The sequence below is a fragment of the Thunnus albacares genome, chromosome 19 (assembly GCF_914725855.1).
Source record: "Thunnus albacares chromosome 19, fThuAlb1.1, whole genome shotgun sequence".
NCBI lineage: Eukaryota > Metazoa > Chordata > Actinopteri > Scombriformes > Scombridae > Thunnus > Thunnus albacares.
Genome location: NC_058124.1, coordinates 26233964 through 26247189, shown reverse-complemented (window position 1 = coordinate 26247189; position 13226 = coordinate 26233964). Strand labels below are relative to the sequence as shown.

The window sequence follows — 13226 nt, the reverse complement described above, 5'->3', positions numbered from 1 at the left end:
TCCCCAAGAGATAAAGCTGAGCTACTGACACAAGCAAAGTGCTCCCAAAGGACTCTCCATAACCTGCTGTTCCCTGTCTCCTTTTCACGAACTTAGGCTGTAAAAAATAGGCAATAAATGAAAAGTGCAAAGCAAAGCCTTTGAAGTTCTTTTTTACTTCTTACATGAAATGCTGTCTCTGTGTTATGGGTGTATAAATAGGTAGAGGTCTGTCTGAAATTAGGCGGTGAGTAAAGTTTTAGCTCAGTAGTCAGAACAGTTGTCTATGATCTGGGAGACTGCAGTTCGAGACCTGGTGTGGGGACTGCCTTTGTAAGGTAGTTTATTCATGAACACTTATTGTGATACTTTAATTTTCTGAAATTAAAAGCAAAATAAAAACAAAAACAGGATTTTTAAGCCTCTTTCCAATTTTATTCGAATACAAATACAAATACAAATACAAATAATTTTACTGCCTCAACAAATACAGATACAAATACAAATACCGGGCCCTCTGCACATCCCTACTGCATTAGTATTGTTTTGTGTATTTGTGTTGTTATATTTTACATGTTGTGAATCCACAAAAACAAACAAAAGCTTTTGTTCACTGTACTTCATGGCCTTTTTATTTTTGTTTTCATTTCAGTTACATCTCTTTCCTTGGTAACAAGCAACCTGCTAAACATGCATCTGTTTTTAATTTACTCTCTCCTTCTTCCCCATAGATTAGATTTCTGTTTGATAGGTCATCTACAGATCTCTCTGGGTTGCTAATATGCCAAAATGAGCAGAAATAGCATAAGTTTACATTACAGAGTAACTAAAATACGCAATTAGAAAGGGTGTTCAGGTGTCATCCTTCTTCCAGAGTTTTAATCAATGAAGTTCAGAATCTTCTACATTCAGTTAATGTTAGATAATGTGAAATAATATTACATAATAGTGCTTAGTGCTTACCATTAATGCTGTACTTTCAGGGCTCTACCCTCTAGCCCAGTGGTTCCCAACCTAGGGGTCAGGTGCCTCAAAAGGGTCACAAGATAAACCTGAGGGGTCATGAGATGATTAATGGGAGAGGAAAGAAGAAAAAACAAAGTTCTGACACACATTTTTTTTTTAACTTTTCTATAATCTTTGCTTTTTTATGAGTTGTTGTACCTCTTTGTGTCTCATTTAAATGAATTCATATGAAACCATTTAGGAGGGAAATCATTGTGCTGACAAATAATTCTTTTTTGAAAACACAGCAACTACACACTGCTTTTTTGGGGTCACAAACCAAAAAGGTTGGGAACTACTACTCTAGACTACTGACCATGAGTAATTAGGGACCCAAAATGCAGAGGACTACTGTAAAACAGTAGTTCGCGCCTAAGGGTGAGGACCCTATTGTTTTTCGTGTGTTTGTTTGTTTCTTTCTTTCTTTCTTATTACGCCACTTAAATCCTAAATTCGACCCCTTAAACATGCTCAAAAACTCACCAAATTTGGCAAGCACATTAGGTCTGGTGAAACATTTGATAAAATGTAAAAATTAACCCCTAAAGTGCCAAAATGTGCTCACTAACGCCACCTATGTAACTAAAATGGCCACCACAGCCCATAGGAATGTCGTAGAGAGATCAAATCAAAACTTAATTATTCATCTCATCAAGACCTACCTAAATCCAACAGGAAGTCCGCAATTAGCCTTTCCAAATAAGACTTTGCCCAAATTTTGGCCCTCAAACAAACGTTAACTCCTCCCAGGGCATTAATGGTATCGGCTTCAAACTTTAATAGGTGACTTATGATACTGTGCTGAAAAAAATCATTAAAAACTTTGTAATAACTCGAACGGTTTGGATTTTGTAAGCCCTGAAAGTTGCAGTGCCACATCACCCTTACAATGTAAAGCAATGAGGAGGCAATCTATGGGCACAGACTTTGTGTCAAACAAAGGCTTCTGATGTCTAAATTATAAGTCTGACCACTTTCAAACCTGTATCAATGGATTTGCAACAAAATTTCCTACAAAAATATGATTTTTAAGTGTAAGATTTGGCCAAAGTCATGGGATTTATGAAGATATTTCACAAAAAGCGTACTCTAAAATCCTGCTCTCCAACTACTGCTGGTGATGTCACTCCCTCAGTGCTGTGAAACATTCTGCATAACACACTCATTATAAAATCACAGGGGGAGCAAAAAAAGACTTTACAACTCACACTCTAATATCTCAAAAACAGTAAAAGATAGAAAACACATGTAAATTCAAGATTTGTAGGTCAATGTCTCGTGATTCATGTAAAATTCAAACGAAGTTTGTATCTAAAACTATGTGGAAACAGTAAATGTTCAAAAAAGAGTGGGTTAGTTCGCACTCTCTCTTCAAATATATGAGTATTTTTCTGTGTCCAGCTGCAGTTCCTTATTGTCTCTTTACACCTGACAGTACACATTTCAATCAAACTTTCAAAATAAAAGCACACCACACTTGTAAGAAATATCCCTCATTTTTAAAAAGCAAAATGATCTGATCCTGATGGGCCAGAGTGCAAGGTCCCAACCAACACTGCTTGCAGCTTTAATTAGGGCCTGAGCCCCAAAGGGGCGAAGACCCTATTGTATTTCGTGTGTTTGTTTGTTTCTTTCTTCTTTATTATTCCGCCACTTAAACCCTTAATTTGACCCCCTAAACATGTTCAAAAACTCACCAAATTTGGCACGCACATCAGGTCTGGTGAAAAATTTGATAAAATGTAAAAATTATCCCCCATAAGTGCCAAAATATGCTCTATAGCACCACCTATGTATCTAAAATGGCCGCCACGGCCTGTAGGAATGTTAGAGATCAAACCGAAACTCAATTATTTGTCTCAACAAGATCTACAAATCATATCCTGACACCCCTGACCTAGATCCAACAGGAAGTCCACAATACACCCATGAAAGTATGACTTTGTGCCAATTTTGGACCTTGACCAAACGCTATCTCCTCCTAGGGCATTAATGGTATCAGCTTCAAACTTAAATACATGACTTATCACACTGTGCTGAACAGAAGCTATTAAAAACTTTGTAATAACTCGAATGGTTTAGATATTATAAGCCCCGAAAATTGAAGTGCCACAGTGCACCTTACAATGTAAACGGATAGGGAGGCAATCTCTGGGCATGGACTTTGTGCCAAACTGAGGCGTCTGACATCTAAACTATAAGTCAGACCACTTTCAAACCTGTGTCAATGGATTCGCGACGAAAATTCCTACTAAACTGTGAGTTTTAATGTGAGATTTGGCCAAAGTCACGGGATTTATGAAAATATTTCCACTAGAAGACTGCTCTGAAATCCTGCTCTCAATCTGACAGGGAGAAGGAGGGAAGAAAGGCAGGGGATGGGTGTGACAGTTGAATGTAGCAGCAAGGTCTATATACTTACAGTACATTATATACAAACTTTGTATGAACTTTGGGGTTATTATCATTTATTTTATTTTACAATAATTGTAGGTCTTACATGTATAATCAGTAGTGGGGATGACCTATGAGAGGGAAAAAATGGAGTGAGGGTGACTGTTAAGTGATAAAGTGCAGTAGAAAAATAAAATCATAACTAAATTTTGTAGCTCTGTACTGAAGTTTTTCCTTTATTAAGGCCCGAGCACCTAGCGGTTCACTCACACTCTCCCTTCAAATATATGAGTATTTTTCTGTGTCCAGCTGCAGTTACTTATTGTCTCTACACACCTGACAGTACACATTTCAATCAAACTTTGACCAGGTGATGTGGGTTAAAAGTCCTTACTTTTCTAAAAATAGACTTGCTGAAAATTAGGAAGTTAATTTCTTTTATACAGAAACTCATCAAAAGTTTTCAATTTATTTTTTGAAATTCAAGTGAATGGGCCCAAAACTTGCATAATTTTGATGACACAGGGGTGAGCAAGACAGACATGTCTCACCCTGCAGAAAATTCTCATCCTCACGCCGTTGAGATTTTATGTTTCGCCATGACAGAGGCATTAGATAAGAGTCCCGGCCTGAACACGTCTACATGACAATATTCCATCAGTGATGCAAACTGGCTGAATAGCGCCCCCTATGAAATTTAGGCAAAGCAGCCCCAGCAGCAGGCAAAATAGTGGACAAAGAAAGTGAATTTTATCTCCTTCTTGCACTGTCTGAAAACAGCCCGGGTCTGAAGACATCTACATGCCCGTGACAGAAGCCCTTCGACTGTGCCATGGCCCGACCTTCGCAGAGGTGCGAGGGCCCATTCAACGCTGTTTGCAGCTTTAATTATACTTACTTTGCCTGCACAAAATACTACTTTAAATTTCAACATCTTTAAGTTGGAGGGCTACGTTTATGTATTCCATGAGAATATTCATCTTACTGTAACAACAGTTGACAAACATATGTTTGAAACAATGAGGACTTTATTAAAAACACACACACACATAATACACACAACTTCTTCACCACAAGTAGAGATTGTTTTGTTGCATTGCATTGAATAAGATCAACATCAGTGCAGATATTGATCCAGTGTATCAGACTGGTGTATCACCACCAACTCACAAACACACACAAAAACAATGTTTTATGAAGGTCGTTCTTCTGTAATTATGCTTTATGTATCACTATTATGGGGTTGTAGTTTTCTGCAGTAATATAATTATATGTCTGTCTGTCTTTGTCAGTAAGTTTTGACACCTCTATTTCTCCATTGAAAAGCCTTCAGTTTGTCTGTGTTTGGAGTAGTTTGTCTGGTTGAGACATGTTCTCCATCTCACATTAGGTAATTTTGACATTTTTGTGGTGAATGTCTTTAAGGTTCAAATTTATGTAATATTTTATGTAAATCCATTTGCACATTTGATGTGTGTTTCACATTCTGTAATATGAATGATTTCCCATTTCCATTTGACATCAAATAGGTGGTGAGTTACACTTTATATCATTAACCTGACTGTGGGGACTTGAAAAGGAAGTGGTGAAGTCCAAGACTGTCTGAGATGTTTGTTTCCTCTGATAGATGCAAAAAAAATGCATTAAAAGTTTCTGAATTACATGAATGACACTGATATTAGAGAAATAATACAATATAAATCTATTTGTTAGCTTGCCCATAAATTTATAACTGTCTCCTACTGTTGATCTGTTGTTGTATTGAAAATAAAGATTTTTTAAAAATGTGTCTGATGATAATTTGCAAGTGCTCAAATCTTCAGTAACACTGTGGATAAGTTATTTAGACCAACAGTTTAATTTTAATTTTCACTTTAACTGTACTGGGTCAGGAAACCCTTTGTAATGTTGGAGGTGTGGAAATGCTCTGGCAGCTGTTTCTCTGTGGTGACCTCACAGCTGAGACATTTCAGAGTTATGTTGCGTTCTAGTGGTGATATAGGGAAAGACACACTCTAAACCTCAGACTCAATGTAAGCCTTCATGAACAAATCAAAATTTGTGGTACATGCCTTTGTTTTTTTTTTTTTTGTTTTTTTTTGTAATAGGAGTGTAAACTTTTTCTTTTATCCTCACATATTTTGACAACTGATAAAAAAAAGTAAATTCATGCTTTCCAGGTGTCAGGGACGAGCCTCACTTGAGTGTTTCTCAAAACTTGGGACAAAACCTTTAAGCCTACACATCTGAATATTTGAGGTATATGCAGGTATCACGTAACAGGGAGACCTCTTAAGCAGGTTTTCAGGAGAATTTTATTTATTAATTGAAGGTAAATAGAAATACTATTAGAACAAATGAGAACAAAAATGACAGTAAAAAATGTAGTAGCCCCTCTGGACAAAATGAAGTTCACCAAATGAACAAAGATAAATAAAAAAAATATTTGACCTTATGTACAGACAGGAGATAATTTCTGCACCTACTGTATGTGACACATATGAGAGTTGTGACCTCCAAAAAATCATGTTTTACAAATCACCAGTGAAAAGATGATCTATTAACAATTCATAATTAATTATCAACCTGTAGATGATGTGGAGACAAACTTTAACTGAAGTGAACACATTTAGTCAAAAACAGATCATATAACCTTAGAGAAGATGTATACTGCCATGTAGACAAATCAATTCTTCCATTTTTGCGATATGAAATGAAACACATCCATCAGTACCACAGGTAAAACCCTCATTAATCTTCTAACACCAATAAGCCGAGAATTAACAAATACCTTACAATCAAATTAACATTTATCATCCATATGTCTAATACAGGACATTTGAATATGGCAAATGTATAAGATACAAATATAAGCTCTAAGAAGTGTTATTGCTTAAATATGTGAGTTCCAATGAAAGGTAGTATCTAAATATCATCTAAATATCTAGTATCTAAATATTCAAAAATGTATTTATGTTGTGTAAAATTGTGGAAACATTTACAAATTTATGTTTAAAAAGAGTTACAACTGTTACTTGGAGTGGAGGAGCAATGTGTGTTGGAAGACTAAAACATAACTCACAGATATTTACACTTTGGTTAAAGTGGGAGAAGTTGGTATGCAGTGTTCAAACTATGGGAGCAATAACAATGAAACAAACAGAGAAACAAAAACATTAAAAATGTTTTTTTCAATCATGGCCTAGTGCAGAATCTCCATTAGTGTTTCTGAAATGCAACTGTCAAACTAATTGTTAGTGAAAGCATGAGTAGTTGAACATTTAAAGTTTTAAGTTTGACTCATGTTAAGAGCAGAGGTTAAAGTGCTGAGTATCATCATGTCTCCTATAAGTTGACTTAATGCTTATCATCATCAAAGACAGTACATCACATGACTAACTGACATGAAATTGATATCTGAAGACAAAAGATGCCCCACTGGAGTAACGTTGTGGCTCTTTGGTTTCTGGTAGCTGCTGCAGTGATTCATCTCCACCAAAGGTTTGAGGAAACAGCTGGACAGCAGCATCAGTTCTCTCCAGATGTTGTTACTCCTGCAGTGGAGGATTCACATCAACATCAATGCTTCTATTAGCTCTCAGACAATCTTCACAGATATCATTCTTCACTGCATCCACTGACGACCTGAAGCTCATAAATATGATCTATGAATTCACACTTTAGTTTGATGTATCCTGTGACTTTCTGACGGGTCCTGTGATGTCACATCTCAATATTCATTAAAACAAGTTTTGTTAATGAACATTTATGGTGCAAAATAGAATAAAATATTGAAGCCACAGCATCTTTATTTGAGTTCACTATTCTCCTCTAAATCTTTACTGGAAAGCTGCAAAGACAGAGTAACAAATAGAAAGGGACCTGAAATTATGAGCGGCCATTTAACGGTATTTGATTTCATATTGTGTGCAACATGTTTGAGTTTGAGTTTGGCCCAGAATGTAAAAGGTTTAATCACTATTACATTAAAACCTCAGTGCCAGCTGTTTCCTGTAACTATACTGGATCTCTTGACTGAGAATTTCTGCCAAATCAGACAAACAGTTGTTTAACAAAGACAGACTTTCAATGTATTTATGAGAGTATTATATCAGTATACTGTAGCTAGTTTCAGGAGAAGGAGCAGAGAGATCCTTCAAACAGTATCTGCACAGTGTTGATGAAATACTCACTGTGATCAGTTAAGAGCTGCATCTTTGACTGAAGATGGATCAGATGATGATGAGTCTGAAATACAGATGAGATTACAATATTTCAAAATTTAAAATGTCAGAATTTTGAAAGCAAATGTAGAAAACACTAATACATGTTTTATAAAAACACTGTTTTAGTTTCACTGATTTCTGCTTTTATTGTAAAAGGTAGGAGAGTAACTCTTCAGTTGGATGTCACATTACTGAACATCAGCCATGTCAAACTGTTTTTACATTTGTTTTATTCATTCAGAATAAATATTTTCCTGAAATGTTAGTTTGAATTTGGTGCTGAAATATGCTAAAACAGTGGAGTTAAAATGGCTTGATGATGAGTAAAAGTATGTTTGTCCCTCACCATTATTTTTCCTCCTCCAGATGAAGACTCCAGTGATGCAGACTGCCAGGAGCAGCAGCAGTCCTACAACACCTCCAATAACAGGACCAGCAGGGAACTCTGAGGGAGAAACTGGAACCAAAACAAAACATTCACAGAGCGTCAATAAATTGATTAGATTGGTTTGTTTTAAATACAAAGCAGGAATAAGGGTGTTTGTTATTTTAGTGAGATTTATTTGGGTGAGCCCTTGCAAAACTCACTCATTCTTGGCACCTAGATTGCAGTGTGCTGCTAGATTGGCAACAGCACATCTTCAACTGTGCCTCACCCCCCGTGAGGCAAGTCACCCAGAAACCAGACTGGTGCAGGTGAGGATATAACTTCAGGTAAATGCCAGTTCGCCGGTGCAGATACGCTCCTAACTATGTGCTGGCACCAAAACAGAGCCCTTTGTCTGGACCACTGAAATGCATTTTATTGCATCGACTTAGGAAATTTAGTAGGTCATGTGCATAATGTACCAAGTAAGAAACTACATTTATTTCAGTGAGCAGAACAGCAGTTTTGTTTGTTAACTCCGGACTTAATTAACCCTCTGCTCAGGAATGCTCAGGACTGATGAACTTGTTTTAAACTCATTCAAATTGTGTAATCAGACACCAGAGTTACCACCATCAGAGCATTTACAGTATATACATGACATGTATATATTTTATTGGGCAAGAGATGTTTTTAGGAATAACAATTGCAAATTCAGTATTCCAGTCTTACCCCAGTTGGTTCTGATCACTGCTTTGTCCAGTTTGTTGACGATGTCGTCCTTCACACCATAGAGCTTAAATACACATTCGTACCTCCTCCAGTCTTCAGGTGTGACTGATGAAAGGTTCAGGTCAACACTCATCTGGAAGGATCCATCATGGTTGGGGAGGATCTCTCCGTGTTCCACGTCCTCATGAAGCTCCTCTCCATCTTTCCTCCAGAAAATCATGGCCCTCTGAGGGTAGAAACCTGTCGCGTGGCAGCTGACTGGAGAGGAGGGAGTCTTCTGTAGGAGAGACACTGAAGGAAGTTCTGGAGAGACAAGTGGTGAGGGGTGTGGGAGGGAAGTTAGAAACAGAAGAGGCATTTTAAAAGCATTGTGTCCATGAAGCTTCATCAGGTCATGTGATCTACCTGTTCTCAGCAGAGAGCTCTTCCCATAGTCTAAATATGTCTTCAATAACTCAGGGCAACCCTGTGTGAGGTAGTAGTTCCATCTTTCATTGTGAGCTCTATCTCTGTCTCGCTTGTGTTTGGTGATGATAGCTTGTGGTTTTGGAGCGATCCATGTCAGTGTCTTCAGGTCAAATGCTAAGAAGTCTTCTCCATCATAACCAAACTGAATAAAACCATTAACCTTTCCAGTCTCATCATCCCACTCACAGCCATCCATCCTCTGGAAGATGTGGACACCTGAGAGAGAGAGAGAGCAGAGTGAGATCCCACAGAGGGTTACAGGTGGCTGGAGCCTATGTGAGCCTGCATTTTAGACATCGAGGAACATGTGGAAGAGTCACTTCTTCATTGCAAGGCCAACACACAGAAATACACAAAGTGACATCAAGGCGTCAAACTTTCCAACCAAAACTTACCTGACTTGCAATTAATTAATTGAATTAAACATTCAGATCAAACCATACATGACAAAAAGGGCCTCACACACACAAAGAACAAGGGCGAGTTTGAAACGCAGAACCAAGTTGCTCAGTTTTTCAGTGAATCCAGCACATAACTACCAGGGAAGCTATATGTAATACTAATATTTACCACCCATTTTGAAAGAGTCCCTCACATTAGATGACTGTTAATAGAGGGAGGGATATGAATGAAGAATATATGCACATTTAGTAAACTGTGTATGTGTTTGAACATGTAAACATGTTTATAATAGAACTATATCTGTTTGCTATTTGACAAAAAACACAACTTTACATTTTTACAGTATTTTACTTACCTTCAGTTTGGTTCAGTTGCTGCTTCAAAATGTCAATGTGAGCTTTGTAGGAATATTGGGTTGACAAACACTTCTGAGTGTACCACTCCAAGTGTTGTGGATCATCTTCTAACATTTTTTGTGACCAGTCCTGTTTGGCTTCTGGTATCTTACTGATGCTGTCATAGTAACCTGTTGGAACTTCATCAATCAACATAACAACCACAAAATCTGGGAAGTTTTTGGCACCAGAGGATGTTGTGAAGAAAAACTTCAGCGAGTGTTTCACTGTAAAAGAAAGAGGTTTGAAATCCAGTTTTCATAAACATACATTTCTTCATACTTGTGATAATTACATTTAATTACACATACATAAATGGCCAGGCAGCCAAAAACACGACTCAAAACATAAATGAATGCTGGATATGTTAATAGGTCATTTTTTGTTGGCACATTTTGTAATGTTTTAACATTATTATGTTATAAATTAATGTTGCATTCCTGTCTTGCACCACTCTTGTAATCTACAGTACAGCACTGGCCATTAGAAGGTGTACATGTAATGAGAATATTACTTTGAAATGACAGTTACAGTCACAAAGGTCCTCTTATGAAACATTAAATTCATTGGTGTCATTCACTGTGTATTTAAAACAAATCCAGATACAAAATGTAAAAAATCCTTTATTAAAGTACTACTTGAGGTATATGCTTTGAGGTTTCAGCTTAATTCTTGTTCTGTCAATATTATATTATTATAACATATTATATCATAAGGCCTAGATTATATTATACTGCAGTACAGAATCTATAATCTGAATTTACAGCATGAGTAAACATTTGAAAACCATTTGTTACAGTTTTGTCTTTTATATTTAAATTAATTTCAATGAATGACACTGTTCAATAAAGTCAAAGGAAATAATCAAACACACAGCCAGATGTTAACAACATACAGAACATCAGCACTGTACAGAAACTTATTATTTATTATTTTGTTATTTCTGCAAAACCCTGAATATATTCAGTGTCAGTGACACCTGAACAGCATTATTGGTTAGATTCATAGATTAATCTAACATGTTTCGGACCTGAATTAATCTCATTAATAGCTGTATTTCATTGGACATCTCAATAGTTTATGTAACAGATATGAGAGAGAAGTAAAAGAAGAGAATACAGTACTAGTCAGAAGTTTGGACACACTTTCTCATTCAAGAGAATGGGAAGACCTCTCACAAGTTTCACTTGTTAAAAGCACAAAAAAATGAACTAGCAGTGAATAGACATGTTTAAATCTGAGGTATGTTGGTCCCTGCAGTAAATGTGCAGTTTATGAATATGATGTGCATAAATGCTGAAATAGAAGTTAAACAACTGTTTAAAAAAAGATTATTCAGTTACCTGGAGATACAACATGGCAAAAGAGAAGCAACAACATGAAATCCTTCATCTTGCTTTGATACAGACATTAAAAAACACTGTGATGGAAGAACGACTGTTAACAGTGTGAACAGTCAAATGAAATGACCAATAGAAATTATAAATAGCTGTGCATCACGTGTTACCAGGAGGAGTAAATTCAATATTTGACTGGCTGATCAGATTCAACAGGAAAATGCAGGAAATGTGTTTTTTTGTTTTGTTATTTACAAGAAGTTTAATAGCATGTAGTGACATGAGCAGCTGTTTAAAGTCATATAACACAATTTATTCAATGAGGCAGTTTAAAGTGCTTTATAACCCGACTGTGGGGGAGGAAGTAGTGATGGTGGAAATGCTCTAGCAGCTGTTTCTCTGTGGTGACCTCACAGCTGAGACATTTCAGAGTTATGTTGCTCTCTAGTGGCAAAATAGGGAAATACACACTCAGAGTCACAAGGTTCAGTGTACTCCTTCATTAACAAATGAAAATTTGTGGTGTGTGTGTTTTGTGTGTGTGTGTGTATGTGTGTTTGCAGTAGTGTAAACTTTTTCTTTCATTTTCACACATTTTGACAACTGATATTTTTTTTTAAAGTAAGCTCCTGCTTTCCAGGTATCAAGGACAAGCTTCACTAGAGTGTTTCCTAAAACCTTGAACTTTTGAGGTAGACACAGGTATGATGTAACAGGACTCTTAAGCAGGTTTTCAGGAGAATTTTATTTATTAATTGAAGGTAAATATAAACACTATTGGAACAAATAAGAACAAAAATCACACTAGAAAATGTTGCAGCTGCTTTAGACAAAATGAAGTTCACCAATAAATAGATGATGGATTAACAATTCATAATTAATCATCATTATCTTGTAGATGATGTAAAGACAAACTTTAACTGAAGTGAACACATTTAGCCAAAAACAGATCACATGACCTTAGAGAAGACGTATACTGTCAGGTAGACAAATAATTTTTTCCAGTTTGGCAATATGAAATAAAGTACATCTATCAGTACCACAGATAAAACCCTCATTAATCCTCTAAAACCAATAATATGAGCATTAAGAATAATGTTACAATGACATTAAAATTTATCATCTGCATGACAAATACAGGACATGTAAAGATGACAAATGTATAAGATACAAATATAAGCTCTAAGAAGTGTTATTGCTTTAATATGTGAGTTTCAATGAAAGGAGGAGTATCTAAATATTCAAAAATGTATTTATGTTGTGTAAAATTGTGGAAACATTTACAAATTTATATGTAAAAAGAGTTACAGCTGTTACTTGGAGTGGAGGAGCAATGTGTGTTGGAAGACTAAGACATAACTCAGATATTTATACTTTGGTTAAAGTGAGAGAAATTGGGATGCAGTGTTCAAACTGTAATCACAATGAAACAAAGAGAAACAAAAACTGTGTTTATTCAATCGTGGCCTAGTGCAGAATCTTCATTAGTGTTTCTAAAATGCAACTGTCAAACTAATTGTTAGTGAAAGCATGAGTAGTTGAACATTTAAAGTTTTATGTTTGACTTGTGTTAGAAGCAGAGGTTAAAGTGCTGCATGTCTCCCATCATCATCAAAGACAGTACATCACATGACTAACTGATATGAATTTGATATCTGAAGACAAAAGATGCCCCACTGGAGTAACGTTGTGGCTCTTTGGTGTCTCGTAGCTGCTGCAGTGATTCATCTCCACCAAAGGTTTGAGGAAACAGTTGGACAGCAGCATCAGTTCTCTCCAGATGTTGTTACTCCTGCAGTGGAGGATTCACATCAACATTAATGCTTCTATCAGCTCTCAGATAATCTTCACAGATATCATTCTTCACTGCATCCACTGACGACCTGAAACTCATAAATCTGATCTATGAATTCACACTTTA

The 13226-nt window shown here is 36.4% G+C and overlaps 1 long non-coding RNA gene across 1 annotated transcript; it reads left to right on the top strand.

The window, feature by feature from the left end:
• Positions 1-4705: 4705 nt before the first annotated feature.
• LOC122969221 lies at positions 4706-9287 on the top strand. The gene is made up of 3 exons (XR_006398947.1): positions 4706-4718; positions 6425-6431; positions 9205-9287. It is a non-coding gene; the product is annotated as an uncharacterized LOC122969221 (long non-coding RNA).
• Positions 9288-13226: the final 3939 nt, after the last annotated feature.